General features: G+C 39.7%; 6 non-coding genes across 6 annotated transcripts; all 6 read left to right on the forward strand.

The window, feature by feature from the left end:
- Nucleotides 1-4,789: 4,789 nt before the first annotated feature.
- Nucleotides 4,790-4,953, forward strand: LOC135032477 (U1 spliceosomal RNA). The gene has a single exon (XR_010227994.1). It is a non-coding gene; the product is annotated as a U1 spliceosomal RNA (small nuclear RNA).
- A 152-nt stretch (nucleotides 4,954-5,105) lies between these two features.
- LOC135032472 (U1 spliceosomal RNA) lies at nucleotides 5,106-5,268 on the forward strand. Its single transcript, XR_010227989.1, has one exon. It is a non-coding gene; the product is annotated as a U1 spliceosomal RNA (small nuclear RNA).
- Nucleotides 5,269-5,942: 674 nt separating this feature from the next.
- LOC135032597 (U1 spliceosomal RNA) lies at nucleotides 5,943-6,106 on the forward strand. Its single transcript, XR_010228099.1, has one exon. It is a non-coding gene; the product is annotated as a U1 spliceosomal RNA (small nuclear RNA).
- Nucleotides 6,107-6,257: 151 nt separating this feature from the next.
- Nucleotides 6,258-6,420, forward strand: LOC135032498 (U1 spliceosomal RNA). Its single transcript, XR_010228011.1, has one exon. It is a non-coding gene; the product is annotated as a U1 spliceosomal RNA (small nuclear RNA).
- Nucleotides 6,421-16,226: 9,806 nt separating this feature from the next.
- On the forward strand, nucleotides 16,227-16,390 carry LOC135032598 (U1 spliceosomal RNA). Its single transcript, XR_010228100.1, has one exon. It is a non-coding gene; the product is annotated as a U1 spliceosomal RNA (small nuclear RNA).
- A 151-nt stretch (nucleotides 16,391-16,541) lies between these two features.
- On the forward strand, nucleotides 16,542-16,705 carry LOC135032450 (U1 spliceosomal RNA). Its single transcript, XR_010227969.1, has one exon. It is a non-coding gene; the product is annotated as a U1 spliceosomal RNA (small nuclear RNA).
- The last annotated feature ends 7,097 nt before the right edge of the window (nucleotides 16,706-23,802 follow it).

The following is a 23,802-nucleotide window of genomic DNA, read 5'->3' on the forward strand; positions in this document are numbered from 1 at the left end:
CAGCTGCTCTATGTAGATTTAACGTCTGGCAAGGTGCATAACCCACTGACAAGCAGGCACACTCCTGCATGAGTTTTCACTCTCACTAGCTGGATGATACACAATCATTTGCATGTGCTCCACCTCCGACACACCACCCACCCAACCACCCAGTCACCAGAGCCACCCACAAACCAACTGGCTCCGTGATTTAATTTGCACAGTGTAGTCATCCAGGCAGCATGTCCTTCTCAATGGAAGGATCTCTGGTTCCATGGAATCTTCCGCATTGGAATGCTGCGGAACAAAAAGGATTTAAATATTCAGCTTGCTAGCATTCAATGTACCTGCGGCTTGGCTCTAGCACATGGGTCTTCATCCTGTGGCCCTCCAGCTGCTGTGAAACTACACATCCCAGCACGCCCTGCCACAGTTTTGCTATAAGGTATGCTAAAACTGAGGCAGGGCATGCTGGGATGTGTAATTCTACAGCAGCTGGAGGGTCGCAGGTTGAAGACCCATGTTTTAGCATGCCTGTTCTATGATGCATGTTCCGTGATGTCACAATCAGCTTGGAATGGGGTGTCTAGCTGGCATTTGCTGACAGCCACTTGAGGGAGACACACATCAGGAGATGCAGCATATCGGAGGTCTTCGATGCCTTTCCAGCAAATGCACACCACCTGCTGCTGGTCTGGACACAAAACAATGCCCACAATCGAAGTCCCAAAATGCCCAACTACAGGATTCATGTAAGTAGTGAATTTAGGAATGAATTTAGAAGTAGGAAATTAAGTTAGTTCACAAGTACATTCAAATTCAGATCTAAAGTCTAGGTAGGCCTCACGTCCTGGCAGCCGCCAGCATTTAAAAATGCCTTGATTAGAGGTACGGAATTAAATGTAGATAAGAAGTAGACACAAAATAAGACTCCGCAGAGCAGTTATCAGGTGTTTTTATCAATTGTTGCATTTAAAAAATCAAGCAATTAGGGAACACAATGTTGCAACAATGTAACCCTATTTGCAAAATAGTACTAAATAAGTTTGTCGATGTAAGACATTTGCAAAGGCGCATCCAAAACACGCTGGAAAATGCAACTGAATCTGTTTTTGGAGGCTAGAATAGGAAATGTGCATCGGTCCTACAAGTACTGAAAGCTCTTCTCCCATCTCCCTTTTCTGAAAAGCCATTTAATATATGGTTCCCAGATAGGGGACATATCAGATATTGCCTTTCAAAAGCAGCAAATATCATACCACTTCTATTGCCATCAAAGATAAACATTGATTGTTTTCAGATATTGGATTGAAAAAGCAGTCTTTATTGACATAAAGAAGCAAAAAAACATATATAAACATTACACACATAAGTACTGTGTTGCAGCACAGCCAAATCACAATACAAATGCTGTCGGTATAGTACAGTTCAAGAACTACAGTACAGGTCAGCCTACACTATAAATCATGAACTGCACTATACATTTAAACAATACAATAGTTAATAAGGCTATGGGTGTGGAGTGTAAGAGGGTGACGGAATCACAAGCCCAAAGCTTTATTGAAAGACAGACACATATAAAGGGAGGATTAATAAATACAAAGATACCCTTTACTATAGAATGTAGTCCAATCCGGTCTTTCAACTCTTCCACAACTGAAAAACGGATAGTGTTCCCAAGCCTTCCATCCTGGAATATCTTCAGTCTCTCGCCAATGAAGAAAACAATCCCTCCAGCAGACTCTTCAACCACAATACAATATCACAGCCAAAAGAGCGAGAAGCAACTACACTTGCGTTTAAACAAAATGGCTAAAACTTAGTGGAGGAAAGTGCAGTGCACCAAAACATAAGCTGACACAATCATGGAGAATGCGCCAGCATATATGCTCTTCTGTCTATATTTTCCAAACCTGCTCTTGTCCCCTCCAGTTGCTCCATGTAGATTTGACGTCTGGCAAGGTGCATAACTCACTGACAAACAGGCACACTCCTGCATGAGTTTTCTCTCTCACTAGCTGGATGATACACATTCATTTGCATGTGCTCCACCTCCGACACACCGCCCACCCAACCACCCAGTCACCAGAGCCACCCACAAGCCAACTGGCTCCGTGATTTAATTTGCACAGTGCAGTCATCCAGGCAGCATGTCCTTCTCAATGGAATAATCTCTGGTTCCATGGAATCTTCCGCATTGGAATGCTGCGGAACAAAAAGGATTTAAACATTCAGCTTGCTAGCATTCAATGTACCTGCGGTTTGGTTCTAGCACATGGGTCTTCATCCTGTGGCCCTCCAGCTGCTGTGAAACTACACATCCCAGCATGCCCTGCCACAGTTTTGCTATTAAGGTATGCTAAAACTGAGGCAGGGCATGCTGGGATATGTAGTTCCACAGCAGCTGGAGGGTCGCAGGTTGAAGACCCATGTTCTAGCATGCCTGTTCTATGATGCATGTTCCGTGATGTCACAATCAGCTTGGAATGGGGTGTCTAGCATGCATATGCTGACAGCCACTTGAGGCAGACACACATCAGGAGATGCAGCATATCGGAGGTCTTCGATGCCTTTCCAGCAAATGCACACCACCAGCTGCTGGTCTGGACACAAAACAATGCCCACAATTGAAGGCTCAAAATGCCCAACTACAGGATTAATGTAAGTAGTGAATTTAGGAATGAATTTAGAAGTAGGAAATTAAGTTAGTTCACAAGTACATTCAAATTCAGATCTAAAGACTAGGTAGGCCTCACGTCCTGGCAGCACCCAGCATTTAAAAATGCCTTGATTATAGGTAGGGAATTAAATGTAGATAAGAAGTAGACACAAAAGAAGACTCCACAGAGCAATTATCAGGTGTCTTTATCAATTTTTGCATTTAAAAAATCAAGCAATTAGGGAACACAATGTTGCGACAATGTAACCCTATTTGCAAAATAGTACTAAATTAGTTTGTCGATGTAAGACATTTGCAAAGGCGCAAACAAAACACGCTGGAAAATGCAACTGAATCTGTTATTGGAGGTTAGAATAGATGCAGGATCAAGTAGCTCAATGGGTAGGGTGTTTGATTAGAATTTAACAGGTTATAGGTTTGAATCCTGGGTATGATAGTTTGAGGTGTTATTTAATAAAGTATGTTTATATATTAGTCACACATGGCTTACTTGTACAAATGGCATGTCACCAGTTAGTGCTGACTGCTGATATGCCATTTACACAAACATGCCATGTGTGACTGTATATGCATTTAAGGAGGGCACCCCTGCAATACCACAAACCATTGAGTGTCAAGTATACTAGATATATCTTCATATCTCATGTGCTTTCTCTGAGACCAATCTTGTTATGCCCCTTCCCCACAAGGCATGCGCCTTTTGTCCATATTGCAAAAATGGGGGGGGAGGGCATATAATTCTCTGTCACAGGGCACCAAAAAGTCTAGTTATGGCTCTGGTATGCATTATGTAATCTGGCAGACCATCTCTCCAACACTGGCTGGTTGGAATAGAAATCCGGTTATCTATGTGAGCAAATGACCATCAACGATTTACTCTCAAACACTAAAAAATGGACAAAAATGGTCCCCTAAACAAATTGGTTAAATTTTGGGTTTAACCAATTTGTGTAATGACCATTTTTGACCACTTTTCTAGTGTTTGGGAGCAAATGGTTAATTGACATTTGCTCCTATACATTACCAGATTTTCATTCCATCCATCCAGACTGGATAGATAGCCTGACAGATAATTGTGTAGTGTACGCCCAGGATAACTGTTAGTCATGCTTTATTTTATGGCGGCACATAAATGGGTGGACAGATCCAGGGCAAGCACTGCCCACTCATGCATAGTTGTCAACTGATGTGAAGTTCCAGGGGGCAATCTCAGTTATAAAGAGAAGTATCTGGAAATTGTCCCTAGTTAAAAAAAAAAAAAAATTTTTATCAACTCCATTTATTTAGTATGATATCCCAGGTGATAGGATGCCGGCAGTCAGAACAACATACTTTATTAAATAACACATCTCAAACTACCATACCCAGGATTCAAACCTATAACCTGTTGAATTCTAATCAAACACCCTACCTATTGAGCTATTTGATCCTGCATAAAAATTGTGAACATTATATGAAGCTATTGGTACTTTGCAAAAAAAAAGAATCAGCATTACAACGCAGCAGATCCATGCAGTTTGCAGCCACACACTACATGTATCTGCTCAGCCACAATGCTGATTATTTCTTCACAAAGTACAAGGTGAGCTCCAAACAGAATTCTCTAGCTTAGAATTATACCTTTCTTTGCCAAACCTAGAAGTCGGGCCCCCCACCCTGGGATCCCCCAGAGGGAGGCCTGCACCGTCATGCGGCAGGCTTGTCCGTTTTGGAAGCAGGCTGATGGGCAGCCCAGGATTGCTTCAGTCTGGGCTTGGCAGGTCTGGAAACATGAGCTTGCTTTGGGTATGCCTGACCTTGGGTACGCTTTACCTGGAGGATGAAAGGGCCAAGAAAAGTACTTTTAGCCTTCTGCGTGGTAGGAGTCATACTAGGTAGGCAAGCTGTTTTAGCAGTAGCCAGATCAGCTACAATCTTATTGAGGTCTTCTCCAAAAGGAGATTCAACTGAGGCAGCACAAGGGAACTCTCATCTGGGGACAACAACTGCAGGGAGAACACATATTTTCAGATGAACATGGTAGGGCAGAAGGCTGCCTAATACTGAAGCACCCCCAAACAACAAATCAAATGCAACTTACTTGACAATGATGTGCCTGAGCAACGGCCCTCCCCAGCCCTATCCCAAATCATACTTATTTTGCATAGGAGATACCATGGTCATGAAGATTGTTCTCCCAGGGTGAGGTTCATTCATTGCATTCTGGGTATGCTGACCCCTGTGATTTCCCCAAATGTGGGAAACTCGACTGCATTATTTGTGGTAGTGGGGGACTGTGTTTGTGCTTTCCTCTGGTCAGCTCTGGTAAAAGTCAGATTTCTTTGTCTCAGATCTTCCTCTAGCCTTGTTCTTCTTTCGAGAGTTCCCTTGTGCTGCCTCAGTTGGATCTCCTTCACTTGACAGGGGGGTGCCCGAGCAGCGACCCTCCCCAGCTCTAGCCCAACTCCTACTTACCTGCCAGGTGAGATACTATGATCATGAAGGTGCTTCTCCCAGGGCAAGGCTCACCCATTGCACTCTGGGTGTGCTGCCCCTGCGATTTCCCCAAATGTGGGAAACTTGACTGCATAATTTGAGTTTTCCCTGGTCGGCTCTCATGTAATTCAGATCTCTTTGTCTCAGGTCTCTCTCCAGCCTAGTTTGCTGTCTGGTTCCACTTCTTTTTTCTTGAGCCCCTCCCTTCTATACCCTTGTGCACTATCCTGACTTCTCCTCCCGTCTGCTTACTTTGTGCCTCCCAATGCACAATGCAAACTACGGGTAGTGCTGCAGGGCCCACACCCTTTTACTTGCTTTACAGAGCAGCTCTGGAGCTGTTACAGTGCCCAGCTGCAGCAAGAAATCAGCTTGAATGCTTCAGGGGCTGGGGAATGGCCAACATGAGCCCCACACCGAAGGAGGGTGGGGGTGCTTTATGCGAACTAGGGGTCATCCAAGCACCACAAAAGGCCTCCATGCCCTGCACGCTCCTTTTCTCTTTTCATATGCAGACGAGGGTTGAAGCCAACTTTGACCCACTGCTTGGATGACATCACCATATTCAAATCCATCTGCTGCAGGCCATCCCCCAGGAATGCTTGCACTAGTTGTTGCATTTGGTTTGTTGTTTGGGGGTGCTTCAGTATTAGGCAGCCTTCTGCCACCCCATGTTCATCTGAAAATATGTGTTCTCCCTGCAGTTGTTGTCCCCAGATGAGAGTTCCCTTGTGCTGCCTCAGTTGAATCTCCTTTACTTGACAGAGATGTGCCTGAGCAGCGGCCCTCCCCAGCCCTATCCCAAATCATACTTATTTTGCATAGGAGATACTATTGTCATGAAGATTGTTCTCCCAGGGTGAGGTTCATTCATTGCATTCTGGGTATGCTGACCCCTGTGATTTCCCCAAATGTGGGAAACTCGACTGCATTATTTGTGGTAGTGGTGGACTGTGTTTGTGCTTTCCTCTGGTCAGCTCTGGTAAAAGTCAGATTTCTTTGTCTCAGATCTTCCTCTAGCCTTGTTCTTCTTTTGAGAGTTCCCTTGTGCTGCCTCAGTTGGATCTCCTTCACTTGAAAGGTAGTGCCCGAGCAGCGACCCTCCCCAGCTCTAGCCCAACTCCTACTAACCTGCCAGGTGAGATACTATGATCATGAAGGTGCTTCTCCCAGGGCAAGGCTCACCCATTGCACTCTGGGTGTGCTGCCCCTGCGATTTCCCCAAATGTGGGAAACTTGACTGCATAATTTGAGTTTTCCCTGGTCGGCTCTCATGTAATTCAGATCTCTTTGTCTCAGGTCTCTCTCCAGCCTAGTTTGCTGTCTGGTTCCACTTCTTTTTTCTTGAGCCCCTCCCTTCTATACCCTTGTGCACTATCCTGACTTCTCCTCCCGTCTGCTTACTTTGTGCCTCCCAATGCACAATGCAAACTACGGGTAGTGCTGCAGGGCCCACACCCTTTTACTTGCTTTACAGAGCAGCTCTGGAGCTGTTACAGTGCCCAGCTGCAGCAAGAAATCAGCTTGAATGCTTCAGGGGCTGGGGAATGGCCAACATGAGCCCCACACCGAAGGAGGGTGGGGGTGCTTTATGCGAACTAGGGGTCATCCAAGCACCACAAAAGGCCTCCATGCCCTGCACGCTCCTTTTCTCTTTTCATATGCAGACGAGGGTTGAAGCCAACTTTGACCCACTGCTTGGATGACATCACCATATTCAAATCCATCTGCTGCAGGCCATCCCCCAGGAATGCTTGCACTAGTTGTTGCATTTGGTTTGTTGTTTGGGGGTGCTTCAGTATTAGGCAGCCTTCTGCCACCCCATGTTCATCTGAAAATATGTGTTCTCCCTGCAGTTGTTGTCCCCAGATGAGAGTTCCCTTGTGCTGCCTCAGTTGAATCTCCTTTACTTGACAGAGATGTGCCTGAGCAGCGGCCCTCCCCAGCCCTATCCCAAATCAAAAAAACACAAAAACTACCCACACAGGTGTGACCCTCTGTAGGAAATCAGTAGCGCTGTCCCCACCATTTATCGGAGATAATCAATAAATAATTAAAAAATGGCTAATTACTATTAAATTTTAAAACATATAAATCATATTTTATTAACATATATTGCTGCAGCAAAATTGACATACATAAAAATGCATATTGTGTATAGTGGATGCCTTTAATGTAAATGCTCCACATACACAAATGTATATACTTAATTACGTTTATTCTCTGAGGCTTGGATTTTAATAAGCTGACTTCAAAATGTCCACATAGATTAATGATAGACCAATGAGCTCGGCATTTACGGACACTGCTTGCATGAGTATGTCCTTAATTAATTAATGTCCCGAAAAAGATGTGTGCACACATATATCACTTTGAATGGATAGTTACCATGGGCGATAAGTTTTTCATTCACCTCTTTAGAACAGTCTGTTTAGGACCGTCCCAATTGGAAAGACTCCCTCTGCTGGTGCTTGTCCATTTACTGCAGAATATCTGGAGACAATATCCACGGGAATCCGTCCACAGTGCTCCGGCTCCCTCTGCTGGTGGCTAACCGCAATTGCAGGTGGACTGGCTGTTTTGTCGTAGCCAGAAGCCGGTGATCGTGTAAAACAAGCAGGAGGTGATAGTCACTGCCAGTAGGTCCTTCGAAAACGCGTTTCTCCGCCTTCCCAGTGCGTTCAGCGGCTTCCTCAGTTCGAATGACCATCATCCCAATGAACACTTTATATAGCCCCACTTATTTGAAATTCCCGCGGCCATTCGCGCATGCGCACTCAAACGTGCGTTCCAAGCCTCAGTCTCATTACAAACTTTAAATAGACTCCAGCGGCCATTTTAGCTGGTTAAAACACACGATCCAAGCCTCATTATCACACCCGGAAGTTGCATCCATCGTTCTTATTAACAATATCAGAATCAAGCCTCGTTTTAAAACATAATTATCTACAACTTCATATTCAATTATACTGAACTCTAATGCAATTTGCTCAACAAGATTACGTCACTTAGTTTAATCATAATTAATTTATCATGATTACAAGTAATCCATGTCTTATTTGACAACATCAGTACAAATATGACCGTATTTAAGAACAATATTAATACTAGTCAACACATCCTATTTTATTAGCACAGGTGATAAATATATTAAATATACTGCTCAACAGTATCATTACTCGGAAATAAAAGGGGACTAATTTTGATTATAATTTGTACTTTATAATTTATAATTTAGATCCCCACACGCCATCTTGTGGTTCAAATACATAATTACATTAAGATCGAAAATGACATCATTATAACAAATACTTTTGTTAAGGAGGTAGATCAAAACCGATATTTACATTACAAAAGTAGTCATTTACAACGATGGAAGGATAATATACCGAAGGGCCAGTTCCTTCGGATAAAAAGGAATTGTTCCACCAAAGAAGGAGCAAGAGAACAAATGGAATCTCTCTATGGGGCGTTTCTTACGCAGGGGTATCCAATATCTGTTCTTGACCAGGCTTGGAAGGAGGTGGAAAATATGGAAAGAGACCATTTATTGGATACCACCAGCAAAAATACTAGAAAGAAAAATAACAAAATGACGGATAGGACAACAATGTTTGTAACTAAGTATAATACTAGTGCATACAAGATCAAGAGGATAATTAAGAAGAACTTTTCTATTCTCAAGTTGGATGAGATGTTGAACTCCAATGTAGTCCTTAGTGAACAGGTAATATTTCGGAAGTCAGATAGTCTGAAGTCCGCACTAGCTCCAAGTTTTTTTAGGAGACCTGGGGAAAAATCCATGGCTCCAGATGCCCAAGGGGGACAAATAGATACATGGATACCCAAACCGCCATTAGGGTTCCATAAGTGTGGTAGACTAAACTGTACAACATGCAAACACACAAAAAAGAAAACCACACAATTTGTCTCATCTGTATCGGGAGAGAAATTCAATATAAAAAGTTTTCTGAATTGTAGATCCATGTATGTTATCTACGTCTTACAGTGTGGTTGTGGAGCACAGTACGTGGGGCGCACCACTCGGGCACTTCACGTTAGGTTCATGGAGCATAAAAGACAGATAGATAAAAAAGTAGGAAACACCTACCTATACCGCCATATTTTGGAATGCAATGGAGGGAAAAGTGATAATCTACAAATCATGGCAATTGAACAAGTGGCGGTAACCAGTAGAGGAGGTGATAGGTATAAAAGGTTATGTAAGAAAGAGGCTTTCTGGATCTTTAGCCTAAAAACCTTGATCCCGCAGGGTCTGAATGATACGGTTGAGTTAAATAAAATCTAAGTTCAAATGTTTAATATTTATAATATAAATATTTGATTTTTATAAATATCATTCTTGACATATAATATATGGGGGGGTGGGATAGGATATGGTTCCTTATGATGCTGGATTAAGGAGATGGAGATAACAGGATTATGTATAACAATACGAAGGGGTGTAATTATGTATTTGAACCACAAGATGGCGTGTGGGGATCTAAATTATAAATTATAAAGTACAAATTATAATCAAAATTAGTCCCCTTTTATTTCCGAGTAATGATACTGTTGAGCAGTATATTTAATATATTTATCACCTGTGCTAATAAAATAGGATGTGTTGACTAGTATTAATATTGTTCTTAAATACGGTCATATTTGTACTGATGTTGTCAAATAAGACATGGATTACTTGTAATCATGATAAATTAATTATGATTAAACTAAGTGACGTAATCTTGTTGAGCAAATTGCATTAGAGTTCAGTATAATTGAATATGAAGTTGTAGATAATTATGTTTTAAAACGAGGCTTGATTCTTATATTGTTAATAAGAACGATGGATGCAACTTCCGGGTGTGATAATGAGGCTTGGATCGTGTGTTTTAACCAGCTAAAATGGCCGCTGGAGTCTATTTAAAGTTTGTAATGAGACTGAGGCTTGGAACGCACGTTTGAGTGCGCATGCGCGAATGGCCGCGGGAATTTCAAATAAGTGGGGCTATATAAAGTGTTCATTGGGATGATGGTCATTCGAACTGAGGAAGCCGCTGAACGCACTGGGAAGGCGGAGAAACGTGTTTTCGAAGGACCTACTGGCAGTGACTATCACCTCCTGCTTGTTTTACACGATCACCGGCTTCTGGCTACGACAAAACAGCCAGTCCACCTGCAATTGCGGTTAGCCACCAGCAGAGGGAGCCGGAGCACTGTGGACGGATTCCCGTGGATATTGTCTCCAGATATTCTGCAGTAAATGGACAAGCACCAGCAGAGGGAGTCTTTCCAATTGGGACGGTCCTAAACAGACTGTTCTAAAGAGGTGAATGAAAAACTTATCGCCCATGGTAACTATCCATTCAAAGTGATATATGTGTGCACACATCTTTTTCGGGACATTAATTAATTAAGGACATACTCATGCAAGCAGTGTCCGTAAATGCCGAGCTCATTGGTCTATCATTAATCTATGTGGACATTTTGAAGTCAGCTTATTAAAATCCAAGCCTCAGAGAATAAACGTAATTAAGTATATACATTTGTGTATGTGGAGCATTTACATTAAAGGCATCCACTATACACAATATGCATTTTTATGTATGTCAATTTTGCTGCAGCAATATATGTTAATAAAATATGATTTATATGTTTTAAAATTTAATAGTAATTAGCCATTTTTTAATTATTTATTGATTATCTCCGATAAATGGTGGGGACAGCGCTACTGATTTCCTACAGAGGGTCACACCTGTGTGGGTAGTTTTTGTGTTTTTTTGTTCAATATAGGGATTGCAATTATCCCTGTATCAGGAGCAGCAGTCTCCGCCATTGTCTAAAATCTCCTTGATCCAGCGGGTACTGGCGCCGGAGAGTGTATACTTCTGTCCACACAAGGTTGGTGTGTGGGCGGTTGTGTACACATCCAGTATCATTTATTCTTTGATTTGATTGTCTTAGGTAATTGCATCTCGGGCAGCAGGTAACTTGGGGAACCATTGATATGGCAGCGCTTAAGTGCATAGCTGAACGATTGGAAAGACGCAATGTGTATTTAAGAGGGGGGGAAGATATACAAATTATGGAGAGGGATGAGAATTTGGAGGATATGCATGGTTTATTCAATAGACTAGAAAATCTATGTATAGAGGAAACAAGGCACTGGTGGGACCAGGTGTCCTTACAGAAATATTTAGATCAAGGTTTGATACCCAGGGGATTGAGGATTTTAAAGACCTCTACGTTTAAAGAGGACAAGCAGTTTTCAGAGGAATGGAATAAATTACTAGATAATTGTTCCATAAACCTTATGAAATTGCTTGTCAGATTTAGGGAAGACAAAGTTAGTGTGATACAGAAGGAAATTGAAAAGACCCAGGATTTGTTGAAATCTTTTTCTGAAGACGAAGGATTCAATGAAAGAGATCTGAGAGTAAATCGTAAGGTGGAGGATTTTGAAAAAACCTTAGTCTTCAGAAAAAACAACAAACTAAATCGGGATAAATTAGACTATCAAAAGGGAGAGGTTCACACTTACAATAGAAGGAGGGACAACATCTATGACCAAAAACCCTCTAAAAGGGAATTAGGACCCAGACAAAATCTTGAACATAGATTAGGTCATTACAGGGGACCAAGAACCCCAATTGATCGGAGAGATTCCAGGAGTTTTAGGAATCAGGATGAGGGGAATTGGGAACCAAATACCTATAGGAATAGGCATGATAATTTATTCCAACAAAATAGTGTCAAATCCCCAGCCCCATATTCCAAGTGGAGTAGAAGAGACTCTGGAAGGGATGATTGGGTAGATATGGGAGGGAAGAATAGGCAACAGTCGAACACCCATGGTGGCACAAATAATTTTTTGGAGGACAGCCACAGATTCCAAAACCGTCCACAAAGAAAGTCCGAAGGAACAGGGTGGTCCGGAAAAAGGCAAAGAGAACAAGAGCCAGAGGAAAGAGAGGAAAAAAGAGTAGGTCAAGTAAAAAACATGAAATTAAAGTGAAGGGAAAAGGGGTTTTTAATTTGTCCTCAAAAAAGTTGGGTCCAGATCAACTGAGATTGCTTGAAAAGGGCTTAAACTTTGCTCCCGCCCAAAAACCCAACTTATTCGATCTATTCGTTGATCTTAATAGATATATCAGAACGCTACGTAGAAAGCGATATTTCGCGATGAAAAATATGAAGAAAAAAGGTATTGAAGGTAATCCCATTATATTGGATCAGGATGACCAATTAATGGTTGATATATTAGAATCCTTGGCAGATGAATCAACGAATGAGTCGAATAAGGAGGACTATACTAAAATATTTGATGGTAATGGGACAAACAGATTTAAAAATAAGTCTGAGTTTTACCCGCTGACTTATAGAGGGCCCTATATTGAGAGCTTCTATAAGTCAACATTAGAACAATTTAGGGAGATGTGCCAAAAATCAGAGAAACAATCGTTAAAGGATAATTTGAGTACTAAGGAACGATCAGCACTTAAAATCTTGAGGGGGGATCCCTCCTTGACTATTAAACAAGCTGATAAAGGCGGTGGGATTGTGGTAATGGATACAGTGATGTACTTGGCGGAGGCCAATAGACAATTAAACAACGTCCACCTGTATTCAAGACTGACCCACAATCCCACCGCACAGTTTCAAAAGGAATTAAAAATCTTGCTAAATAGGGCAGTGGATTTAGGTGCTATATCCAGAGAAACTCAATGTTTTTTGTTTTCTGATAATCCGGTAATTCCCACGTATTATTGTCTTCCAAAAGTACATAAAACTTTAATTAACCCCCCGGGAAGACCCATTATTGCGGGGGTAGATTCATTGACCAGCAATTTATCTTTTTTTATAGACAGTTTTTTACAGGGTTATGTTGTCAAATTAAAATCACACATTAAGGACACTACACATTTTTTAAATTTAATTAAAAATATTAAATGGCAGTCAACTTATTGTTTTATCACATGTGATGTAGAATCATTATATTCTAACATTGAGCACCAGTTGGGGATTGAGGCAGTGGCATTTTATCTGTTAAGAGACCCTAATATAGGGGAAGAATTGCGGTGGTTGATTTTGGAGAGTATTAGATTTATACTCGAACATAATTATTTTATTTTTGATAAACGATATTATTTACAGACTAGGGGGACGGCCATGGGAACCAGGTTCGCTCCGAGTTTCGCCAACCTGTTTATGGGGCGGTTCGAGGAACAACATGTGTGGACCAGTGATCTCGGGGCGAGCCTGGTTCTTTATGGCCGTTTCATTGATGATTTATTTTTCATTTGGGAGGGGAGCACTGAATCAGCAGAAGAATTTGTTGCCAGTTTGAATTGCAATAATTATGGTTTGAAGTTTACGGGGTACTGCCACCCCACACAGGTCACTTTTTTGGATATAGCACTTAAGATCGAAAATGACATCATTATAACAAATACTTTTGTTAAGGAGGTAGATCAAAACCGATATTTACATTACAAAAGTAGTCATTTACAACGATGGAAGGATAATATACCGAAGGGCCAGTTCCTTCGGATAAAAAGGAATTGTTCCACCAAAGAAGGAGCAAGAGAACAAATGGAATCTCTCTATGGGGCGTTTCTTACGCAGGGGTATCCAATATCTGTTCTTGACCAGGCTTGGAAGGAGGTGGAAAATATGGAAAGAGACCATTTATTGGATACCACCAGCAAAAATACTAGAAAGAAAAATAACAAAATGACGGATAGGACAACAATGTTTGTAACTAAGTATAATACTAGTGCATACAAGATCAAGAGGATAATTAAGAAGAACTTTTCTATTCTCAAGTTGGATGAGATGTTGAACTCCAATGTAGTCCTTAGTGAACAGGTAATATTTCGGAAGTCAGATAGTCTGAAGTCCGCACTAGCTCCAAGTTTTTTTAGGAGACCTGGGGAAAAATCCATGGCTCCAGATGCCCAAGGGGGACAAATAGATACATGGATACCCAAACCGCCATTAGGGTTCCATAAGTGTGGTAGACTAAACTGTACAACATGCAAACACACAAAAAAGAAAACCACACAATTTGTCTCATCTGTATCGGGAGAGAAATTCAATATAAAAAGTTTTCTGAATTGTAGATCCATGTATGTTATCTACGTCTTACAGTGTGGTTGTGGAGCACAGTACGTGGGGCGCACCACTCGGGCACTTCACGTTAGGTTCATGGAGCATAAAAGACAGATAGATAAAAAAGTAGGAAACACCTACCTATACCGCCATATTTTGGAATGCAATGGAGGGAAAAGTGATAATCTACAAATCATGGCAATTGAACAAGTGGCGGTAACCAGTAGAGGAGGTGATAGGTATAAAAGGTTATGTAAGAAAGAGGCTTTCTGGATCTTTAGCCTAAAAACCTTGATCCCGCAGGGTCTGAATGATACGGTTGAGTTAAATAAAATCTAAGTTCAAATGTTTAATATTTATAATATAAATATTTGATTTTTATAAATATCATTCTTGACATATAATATATGGGGGGGTGGGATAGGATATGGTTCCTTATGATGCTGGATTAAGGAGATGGAGATAACAGGATTATGTATAACAATACGAAGGGGTGTAATTATGTATTTGAACCACAAGATGGCGTGTGGGGATCTAAATTATAAATTATAAAGTACAAATTATAATCAAAATTAGTCCCCTTTTATTTCCGAGTAATGATACTGTTGAGCAGTATATTTAATATATTTATCACCTGTGCTAATAAAATAGGATGTGTTGACTAGTATTAATATTGTTCTTAAATACGGTCATATTTGTACTGATGTTGTCAAATAAGACATGGATTACTTGTAATCATGATAAATTAATTATGATTAAACTAAGTGACGTAATCTTGTTGAGCAAATTGCATTAGAGTTCAGTATAATTGAATATGAAGTTGTAGATAATTATGTTTTAAAACGAGGCTTGATTCTAATATTGTTAATAAGAACGATGGATGCAACTTCCGGGTGTGATAATGAGGCTTGGATCGTGTGTTTTAACCAGCTAAAATGGCCGCTGGAGTCTATTTAAAGTTTGTAATGAGACTGAGGCTTGGAACGCACGTTTGAGTGCGCATGCGCGAATGGCCGCGGGAATTTCAAATAAGTGGGGCTATATAAAGTGTTCATTGGGATGATGGTCATTCGAACTGAGGAAGCCGCTGAACGCACTGGGAAGGCGGAGAAACGCGTTTTCGAAGGACCTACTGGCAGTGACTATCACCTCCTGCTTGTTTTACACGATCACCGGCTTCTGGCTACGACAAAACAGCCAGTCCACCTGCAATTGCGGTTAGCCACCAGCAGAGGGAGCCGGAGCACTGTGGACGGATTCCCGTGGATATTGTCTCCAGATATTCTGCAGTAAATGGACAAGCACCAGCAGAGGGAGTCTTTCCAATTGGGACGGTCCTAAACAGACTGTTCTAAAGAGGTGAATGAAAAACTTATCGCCCATGGTAACTATCCATTCAAAGTGATATATGTGTGCACACATCTTTTTCGGGACATTAATTAATTAAGGACATACTCATGCAAGCAGTGTCCGTAAATGCCGAGCTCATTGGTCTATCATTAATCTATGTGGACATTTTGAAGTCAGCTTATTAAAATCCAAGCCTCAGAGAATAAACGTAATTAAGTATATACATTTGTGTATGTGGAGCATTTACATTAAAGGCATCCACTATACACAATATGCATTTTTATGTATGTCAATTTTGCTGCAGCAATATATGTTAATAAAATATGATTTATATGTTTTAAAATTTAATAGTAATTAGCCATTTTTTAATTATTTAATGATTATCTCCGATAAATGGTGGGGACAGCGCTACTGATTTCCTACAGAGGGTCACACCTGTGTGGGTAGTTTTTGTGTTTTTTTGTTCAATATAGGGATTGCAATTATCCCTGTATCAGGAGCAGCAGTCTCCGCCATTGTCTAAAATCTCCTTGATCCAGCGGGTACTGGCGCCGGAGAGTGTATACTTCTGTCCACACAAGGTTGGTGTGTGGGCGGTTGTGTACACATCCAGTATCATCTATCCCAAATCATACTTATTTTGCATAGGAGATACTATTGTCATGAAGATTGTTCTCCCAGGGTGAGGTTCATTCATTGCATTCTGGGTATGCTGACCCCTGTGATTTCCCCAAATGTGGGAAACTCGACTGCATTATTTGTGGTAGTGGTGGACTGTGTTTGTGCTTTCCTCTGGTCAGCTCTGGTAAAAGTCAGATTTCTTTGTCTCAGATCTTCCTCTAGCCTTGTTCTTCTTTTGAGAGTTCCCTTGTGCTGCCTCAGTTGGATCTCCTTCACTTGAAAGGTAGTGCCCGAGCAGCGACCCTCCCCAGCTCTAGCCCAACTCCTACTAACCTGCCAGGTGAGATACTATGATCATGAAGGTGCTTCTCCCAGGGCAAGGCTCACCCATTGCACTCTGGGTGTGCTGCCCCTTGCGATTTCCCCAAATGTGGGAAACTTGACTGCATAATTTGTGTTTCCCCTGGACGGCTCTCGTATAATTCAGATCTCTTTGTCTCAGGTCTCTCTCCAGCCTAGTATGCTGTCTGTTTCCACTTCTCTTTTCTTGAGCCCATCCCTTCTATAACCTTGTGCACTATCCTGACTTCTCCTCCCGTCTGCTTACTTTGTGCCTTCCAATGCACAATGCAAACTACAGGTAGTGCTGCAGGGCCCACACCCTTTTACTTGCCTTACAGAGCAGCTCTGGAGCTGTTACAGTACCCAGCTGCTGCAAGAAATCAGCTTGAATGCTTTAGGGGCTGGGGCATGGCCAACATGAGCCCCACACCGAAGGAGGGTGGGGGTGTTTATTGCGAACTAGGGGTCATCCAAGCGTCGCAAAAGGCCGCCATGCCCTGCATATCCCTTTTCTCTTTTCATAAGCAGACGAGGGATGAAGCCAACTTTGACCCACTGCTTGGATGACATCACTTGCTGCCTTTCCAATGAAGCAAGTTTAATTTAGTAATAGGTGAAAAACCATCCCTACAAAGGTGTTAATCAGATACTTGGCTTTGTGGACACTTTTCAGAGAACAAATTTGTTAGCATAAAAATAAAGCCAGAAAATGAAGAGCTGTTTAATCACTCAATTGGATTTTTCTGCAAGCGTATTTCTTTTTCTCTGCAACCCACTGCTAAGTTGTGCTTCCTAGCTGTTCTTTTATAAAATCACTTAATCAAATCTAACTCTGATTACATCAGAGAAGGCCAGGTACCCTACACCATAAGAGGGGGTTTGAAATTTTGACTTGTCTACTTAAAGATCACCAAAATCTGATAACAAAGTAAATTACGTCCCTGGGTAGGATTGAACCACCAACCTTTTGGTTAATAACCGAACACGCTAACTGATTGCGCCACAGTGACACATTGCAAAAGCATATACTGACAAAGGCTAATAAGCATTCATCTAGAACGTTTCCTAGAAAAACTTTAAAAAGTCAATAATCTGGAGAGTTTTTGTAAGATGTTTCTTCCATCAACCAATGAAGAAACACATTGGTACTTTCCCATGATGAGTGAGTGCTTCAGGATCTCTTGCACTTACATGTGCAGCAGAGTACTGCAATGGAAGCATGCTGGGCCCATAACCCAGAGGTAGGCAGATTGAAACTATCCTCTGCTATATGCATTTTTTTTTGTTAATTAAAGTAATCCAAAACTGGGATTGATATTTTTGCTCTTTTATTTTTACTTAAAGTACAATAACTTTTATTATTTTAATTTGTTTTAATAGTATATTGACAGTATTGTTTTCTTTCAAAAATCCACTTAATTTTCTTTACCCTATTATTCAAATGGTAATTGACAAAAACAAACTACATTGTCACCAGAAGAGCAATACAAAATGTACAAGTGATATATTAAAATCATCTTTCCAGCTTGAATTTCAATGATGCATTGGGGCAACGATTTTGTGAGAAACCTCTTCACCCTTAAATAAAGATTTTCTTAATTCCTTACCTGTGTGCTAATTAGATATCACCTTGTTTTCACATTAAACAGACTTCCACATGAGAAAGCAGCAAGGATGCAGTGGCGTTAATGTTTCCTGGTGTCAACCTGTATTATTTCAGTAGATATTGAAATGAGGATGCATCTTGCTGCCTTTCCAATGAAGCATGTTTAATTTAGTAATAGGCGAAAAACCATCCCTACAAAGGTGTTAATCAGATACTTGGCTGTGTGGACTCTTTTCAGAGAACAAATTTGTTAGCATAAAAATAAAGCCAGAAAATGAAGAGCTGTTTAATCACTCAATTGGATTTTTCTGCCAGCATATTTCTTTTTCTCTGCAACCCACTGCTAAATTGTGCTTCCTAGCTGTTTTTTTTATAAAATCACTTAATCAAATCTAACTGATTACATCAGAGTAGGCCAGGTACCCTACACTATAAGAGAGGGTTTGAAATTTTGACTTGTCTACTTAAATATCACCAAAATCTGATCACAAGGTCAATTACGTCCCTGGGTGGGATTGAACCACCAACTTTTTGGTTAATAGCCGTACACACTAACTGATTGCGCTACAGCGACACTTTGTGAAAGTACATACTGACAAAGGCTAATAAGCATTCATCTAGAACGTTTCCTAGAAAAACTTTAAATAGTCAATAATCTGGAGAGTTTTTGTAAGATGTTTCTTCCATCAACCAATGAAGAAACACATTGGTACTTTCCCATGATGAGTGAGTGCTTCAGGATCTCTTGCACTTACTGTACATGTGCAGCAGAGTACTGTAATGGAAGCATGCTGGGTCCATAACCCAGAGGTAGGCAGATTGAAATTATCCTCTGCTATATGCATTTTTTTTTGTTAATTAAAGTAATCCAAAACTGGGATTGATATTTTTGCTCTTTTTATTTTACTTAAAGTACAATAACTTTTACCTTTTTAATTTGTTTTAATAGTATATAGACAGTATTGTTTTCTTTCAAAAATCCACTTAATTTTCTTTACCCGATTATTAAAATGGTAATTGACAAAAACAAACTACATTGTCACCAGAAGAGCAATACAAAATGTACAAGTGATATATTAAAATCATCTTTCCAGCTTGAATTTCAATGATGCATTGGGGCAACGATTTTGTGAGAAACATCTTACCCTTAAATAAAGATTTTCTTAATTCATTACCTGTGTGCTAATTAGATATCACCTTGTTTTCACATTAAACAGACTTCCACATGAGAAAGCAGCAAGGATGCAGTGGCGTTAATGTTTCCTGGTGTCAACCTGTATTATTTCAGTAGATATTGAAATGAGGATGCATCTTGCTGCCTTTCCAATGAAGCAAGTTTAATTTAGTAATAGGTGAAAAACCATCCCTACAAAGATGTTAATCCGATACTTGGCTTTGTGGACACTTTTCAGAGAATAAATTAGTTAGCATAAAAATAAAGCCAGAAAATGAAGAGCTGTTTAATCACTCAATTGGATTTTTCTGCCAGCATATTTCATTTTCTCTGCAAACCACTGCTAAATTGTGCTTCCTAGCTGTTTTTTGATAAAATCACTTAATCAAATCTAACTCTGATTACATCAGAGTAGGCCAGGTACCCTACACCATAAGAGGGGGTTTGAAATTTTGACTTGTCTACTTAAAGATCACCAAAATCTGATGACAAGGTCAATAACATCCCTGGGTGGGATTGAACCACCAACCCTTTGGTTAATAACCAAACACACTAACCGATTGCACCACAGAGACACTTTGCAAAAGTCCATACTGACAAAGGTTAATAAGCATTCATCTAGAACGTTTCCTAGAAAACTTTAAAAAGTCAATAATCTGGAGAGTTTTTGTAAGATGTTTCTTCCATCAACCAATGAAGAAACACATTGGTACTTTCCCATGATGAGTGAGTGCTTCAGAATCTCTTGCACTTACATGTGCAGCAGAGTACTGCAATGGAAGCATGCTGGGCCCCTTAACCCAGAGGTAGGCAGATTGAAACTATCCTCTGCTATATGCATTTTTTTTTTTGTTAATTAAAGTAATCCAAAACTGGGATTGATATTTTTGCTCTTTTATTTTTACTTAAAGTACAATAACTTTTACCATTTTAATTTGTTTTAATAGTATATTGACAGTATTGTTTTCTTTCAAAAATCCACTTAATTTTCTTTACCCTATTATTAAAATGGTAATTGACAAAAACAAACTACATTGTCACCAGAAGAGCAATACAAAATGTACAAGTGATATATTAAAATCATCTTTCCAGCTTGAATTTCAATGATGCATTGGGGCAACGATTTTGTGAGAAACATCTTCACCCTTAAATAAAGATTTTCTTAATTCCTTACCTGTGTGCTAATTAGATATCACCTTGTTTTCACATTAAACAGACTTCCACATGAGAAAGCAGCAAGGATGCAGTGGCGTTAATGTTTCCTGGTGTCAACCTGTATTATTTCCGTAGATATTGAAATGAGGATGCATCTTGCTGCCTTTCCAATAAAGCAAGTTTAATTTAGCAATAGGTGAAAAACCATCCCTACAAAGATGTTAATCAGATACTTGGCTTTGTGGACACTTTTCAGAGAACAAATTTGTTAGCATAAAAATAAAGCCAGAAAATGAAGAGCTGTTTAATCACTCAATTGGATTTTTTTGCCAGCATATTTCTTTTTCTCTGCAAACCGCTGCTAAATTGTGCTTCCTAGCTGTTTTTATAAAATCACTGAATCAAATCTAACTCTGATTACATCAGAGAAGGCCAGGTACCCTACACCATAACAGGGGTTTTTGAAATTTTGACTTGTCTACTTAAAGATCACCAAAATCTGATAACAAGGTCAATTACATCCCTGGGTGGGATTGAACCACCAACCTTTTGGTTAATAGCCGTACACACTAACTGATTGCGCCACAGCGACACTTTGCAAAAGTACATACTGACAAAGGCTAATAAGCATTCATCTAGAACGTTTCCTAGAAAAACTTTAAATAGTCAATAATCTGGAGAGTTTTTGTAAGATGTTTCTTCCATCAACCAATGAAGAAACACATTGGTACTTTCCCATGATGAGTGAGTACTTCAGGATCTCTTGCAATTACATGTGCAGCAGAGTACTGTAATGGAAGCATGCTGGGTCCATAGCCCAGAGGTAGGCAGATTGAAACTATCCTCTGCTATATGCGTTTTTTTTTGTTAATTAAAGTAATCCAAAACTGGGATTGATATTTTTGCTCTTTTATTTTTACTTAAAGTACAATAACTTTTACCATTTTCATTTGTTTTAATAGTATATTGACAGTATTGTTTTCTTTCAAAAATCCACTTAATTTTCTTTACCCGATTATTAAAATGGTAATTGACAAAAACAAACTACATTGTCACCAGAAGAGCAATACAAAATGTACAAGTGATATATTAAAATCATCTTTCCAGCTTGAATTTCAATGATGCATTGGGGCAACGATTTTGTGAGAAACATCTTCACCCTTAAATAAAGATTTTCTTAATTCCTTACCTGTGTGCTAATTAGATATCACCTTGTTTTCACATTAAACAGACTTCCACATGAGAAAGCAGCAAGGATGCAGTGGCGTTAATGTTTCCTGGTGTCAACCTGTATTATTTCAGTAGATATTCAAATGAGGATGCATCTTGCTGCCTTTCCAATGAAGCAAGTTTAATTTAGTAATAGGTGAAAAACCATCCCTACAAAGGTGTTAATCAGAAACTTGGCTTTGTGGACACTTTTCAGAGAACAAATTTGTTAGCATAAAAATAAAGCCAGAAAATGAAGAGCTGTTTAATCACTCAATTGGATTTTTTTGCCAGCATATTTCTTTTTCTCAGCAACCCACTGCTAAATTGTGCTTCCTAGCTGTTTTTATAAAATCACTGAATCAAATCTAACTCTGATTACATCAGAGAAGGCCAGGTACCCTACACCATAAGAGGGGGTTTGAAATTTTGACTTGTCTACATAAAGATCACCAAAATCTGATAACAAGGTCAATTACATCCCTGGGTGGGATTGAACCACCAACCTTTTGGTTAATAGCCTTACACAGTAACTGATTGCGCCACAGCAACACTTTGCAAAAGTCCATACTGACAAAGGCTAATAAGCATTCATCTAGAACGATTCCTAGAAACATTTTAAAAAGTCAATAATGTGGAGAGTTTTTGTAAGATGTTTCTTCCATCAACCAATGAAGAAACACATTGGTACTTTCCCATGATGAGTGAGTGCTTCAGGATCTCTTGCACTTACATGTGCAGCAGAGTACTGTAATGGAAGCATGCTGGGTCCATAACCCAGAGGTAGGCAGATTGAAACTATCCTCTGCTATATGCATTTTTTTTGTTAATTAAAGTAATCTAAAACTGGGATTGATATTTTTGCTCTTTTATTTTTACTTAAAGTACAATAACTTTTACCATTTTAATTTGTTTTAATAGTATATTGACAGTATTGTTTTCTTTCAAAAATCCAATTAATTTTCTTTACCCGATTATTAAAATGGTAATTGACAAAAACAAACTACATTGTCACCAGAAGAGCAATACAAAATGTACAAATGATATATTAAAATCATCTTTCCAGCTTGAATTTAAATGATGCATTGGGGCAACGATTTTGTGAGAAACATCTTCACCCTTAAATAAACATTTTCTTAATTCCTTACCTGTGTGCTAATTAGATATCACCTTGTTTTCACATTAAACAGACTTCCACATGAGAAAGCAGCAAGGATGCAGTGGCGTTAATGTTTCCTGGTGTCAACCTGTATTATTTCAGTAGATATTGAAATGAGGATGCATCTTGTTGCCTTTCCAATGAAGCAAGTTTAATTTAGTAATAGGTGAAAAACCATCCCTACAAAGATGTTAATCAGATACTTGGCTTTGTGGACACTTTTCAGAGAACAAATTTGTTAGCATAAAAATAAAGCCAGAAAATGAAGAGCTATTTAATCACTCAATTGGATTTTTTTGCCAGCATATTTCTTTTTCTCTGCAACCCACTGCTAAATTGTGCTTCCTAGCTGTTTTTATAAAATCACTGAATCAAATCTAACTCTGATTACATCAGAGAAGGCCAGGTACCCTACACCATAACAGGGGTTTTCGAAATTTTGACTTGTCTACATAAAGATCACCAAAATCTGATAACGAGGTCAATTACGTCCCTGGGTGGGATTGAACCACCAACCTTTTGGTTAATAGCCTTACACAGTAACTGATTGCACCACAGCAACACTTTGCAAAAGTCCATACTGACAAAGGCTAATAAGCATTCATCTAGAACGATTCCTAGAAACATTTTAAAAAGTCAATAATGTGGAGAGTTTTTGTAAGATGTTTCTTCCATCAACCAATGAAGAAACACATTGGTACTTTCCCATGAGGAGTGAGTGCTTCAGGATCTCTTGCACTTACATGTGCAGCAGAGTACTGTAATGGAAGCATGCTGGGTCCATAACCCAGAGGTAGGCAGATTGAAACTATCCTCTGCTATATGCATTTTTTTTTGTTAATTAAAGTAATCCAAAACTGGGATTGATATTTTTGCTCTTTTATTTTTACTTAAAGTACAATAACTTTTACCATTTTAATTTGTTTTAATAGTATATTGAC

Source organism: Pseudophryne corroboree, unplaced genomic scaffold (assembly GCF_028390025.1).
Source record: "Pseudophryne corroboree isolate aPseCor3 unplaced genomic scaffold, aPseCor3.hap2 scaffold_545, whole genome shotgun sequence".
Lineage (NCBI taxonomy): Eukaryota > Metazoa > Chordata > Amphibia > Anura > Myobatrachidae > Pseudophryne > Pseudophryne corroboree.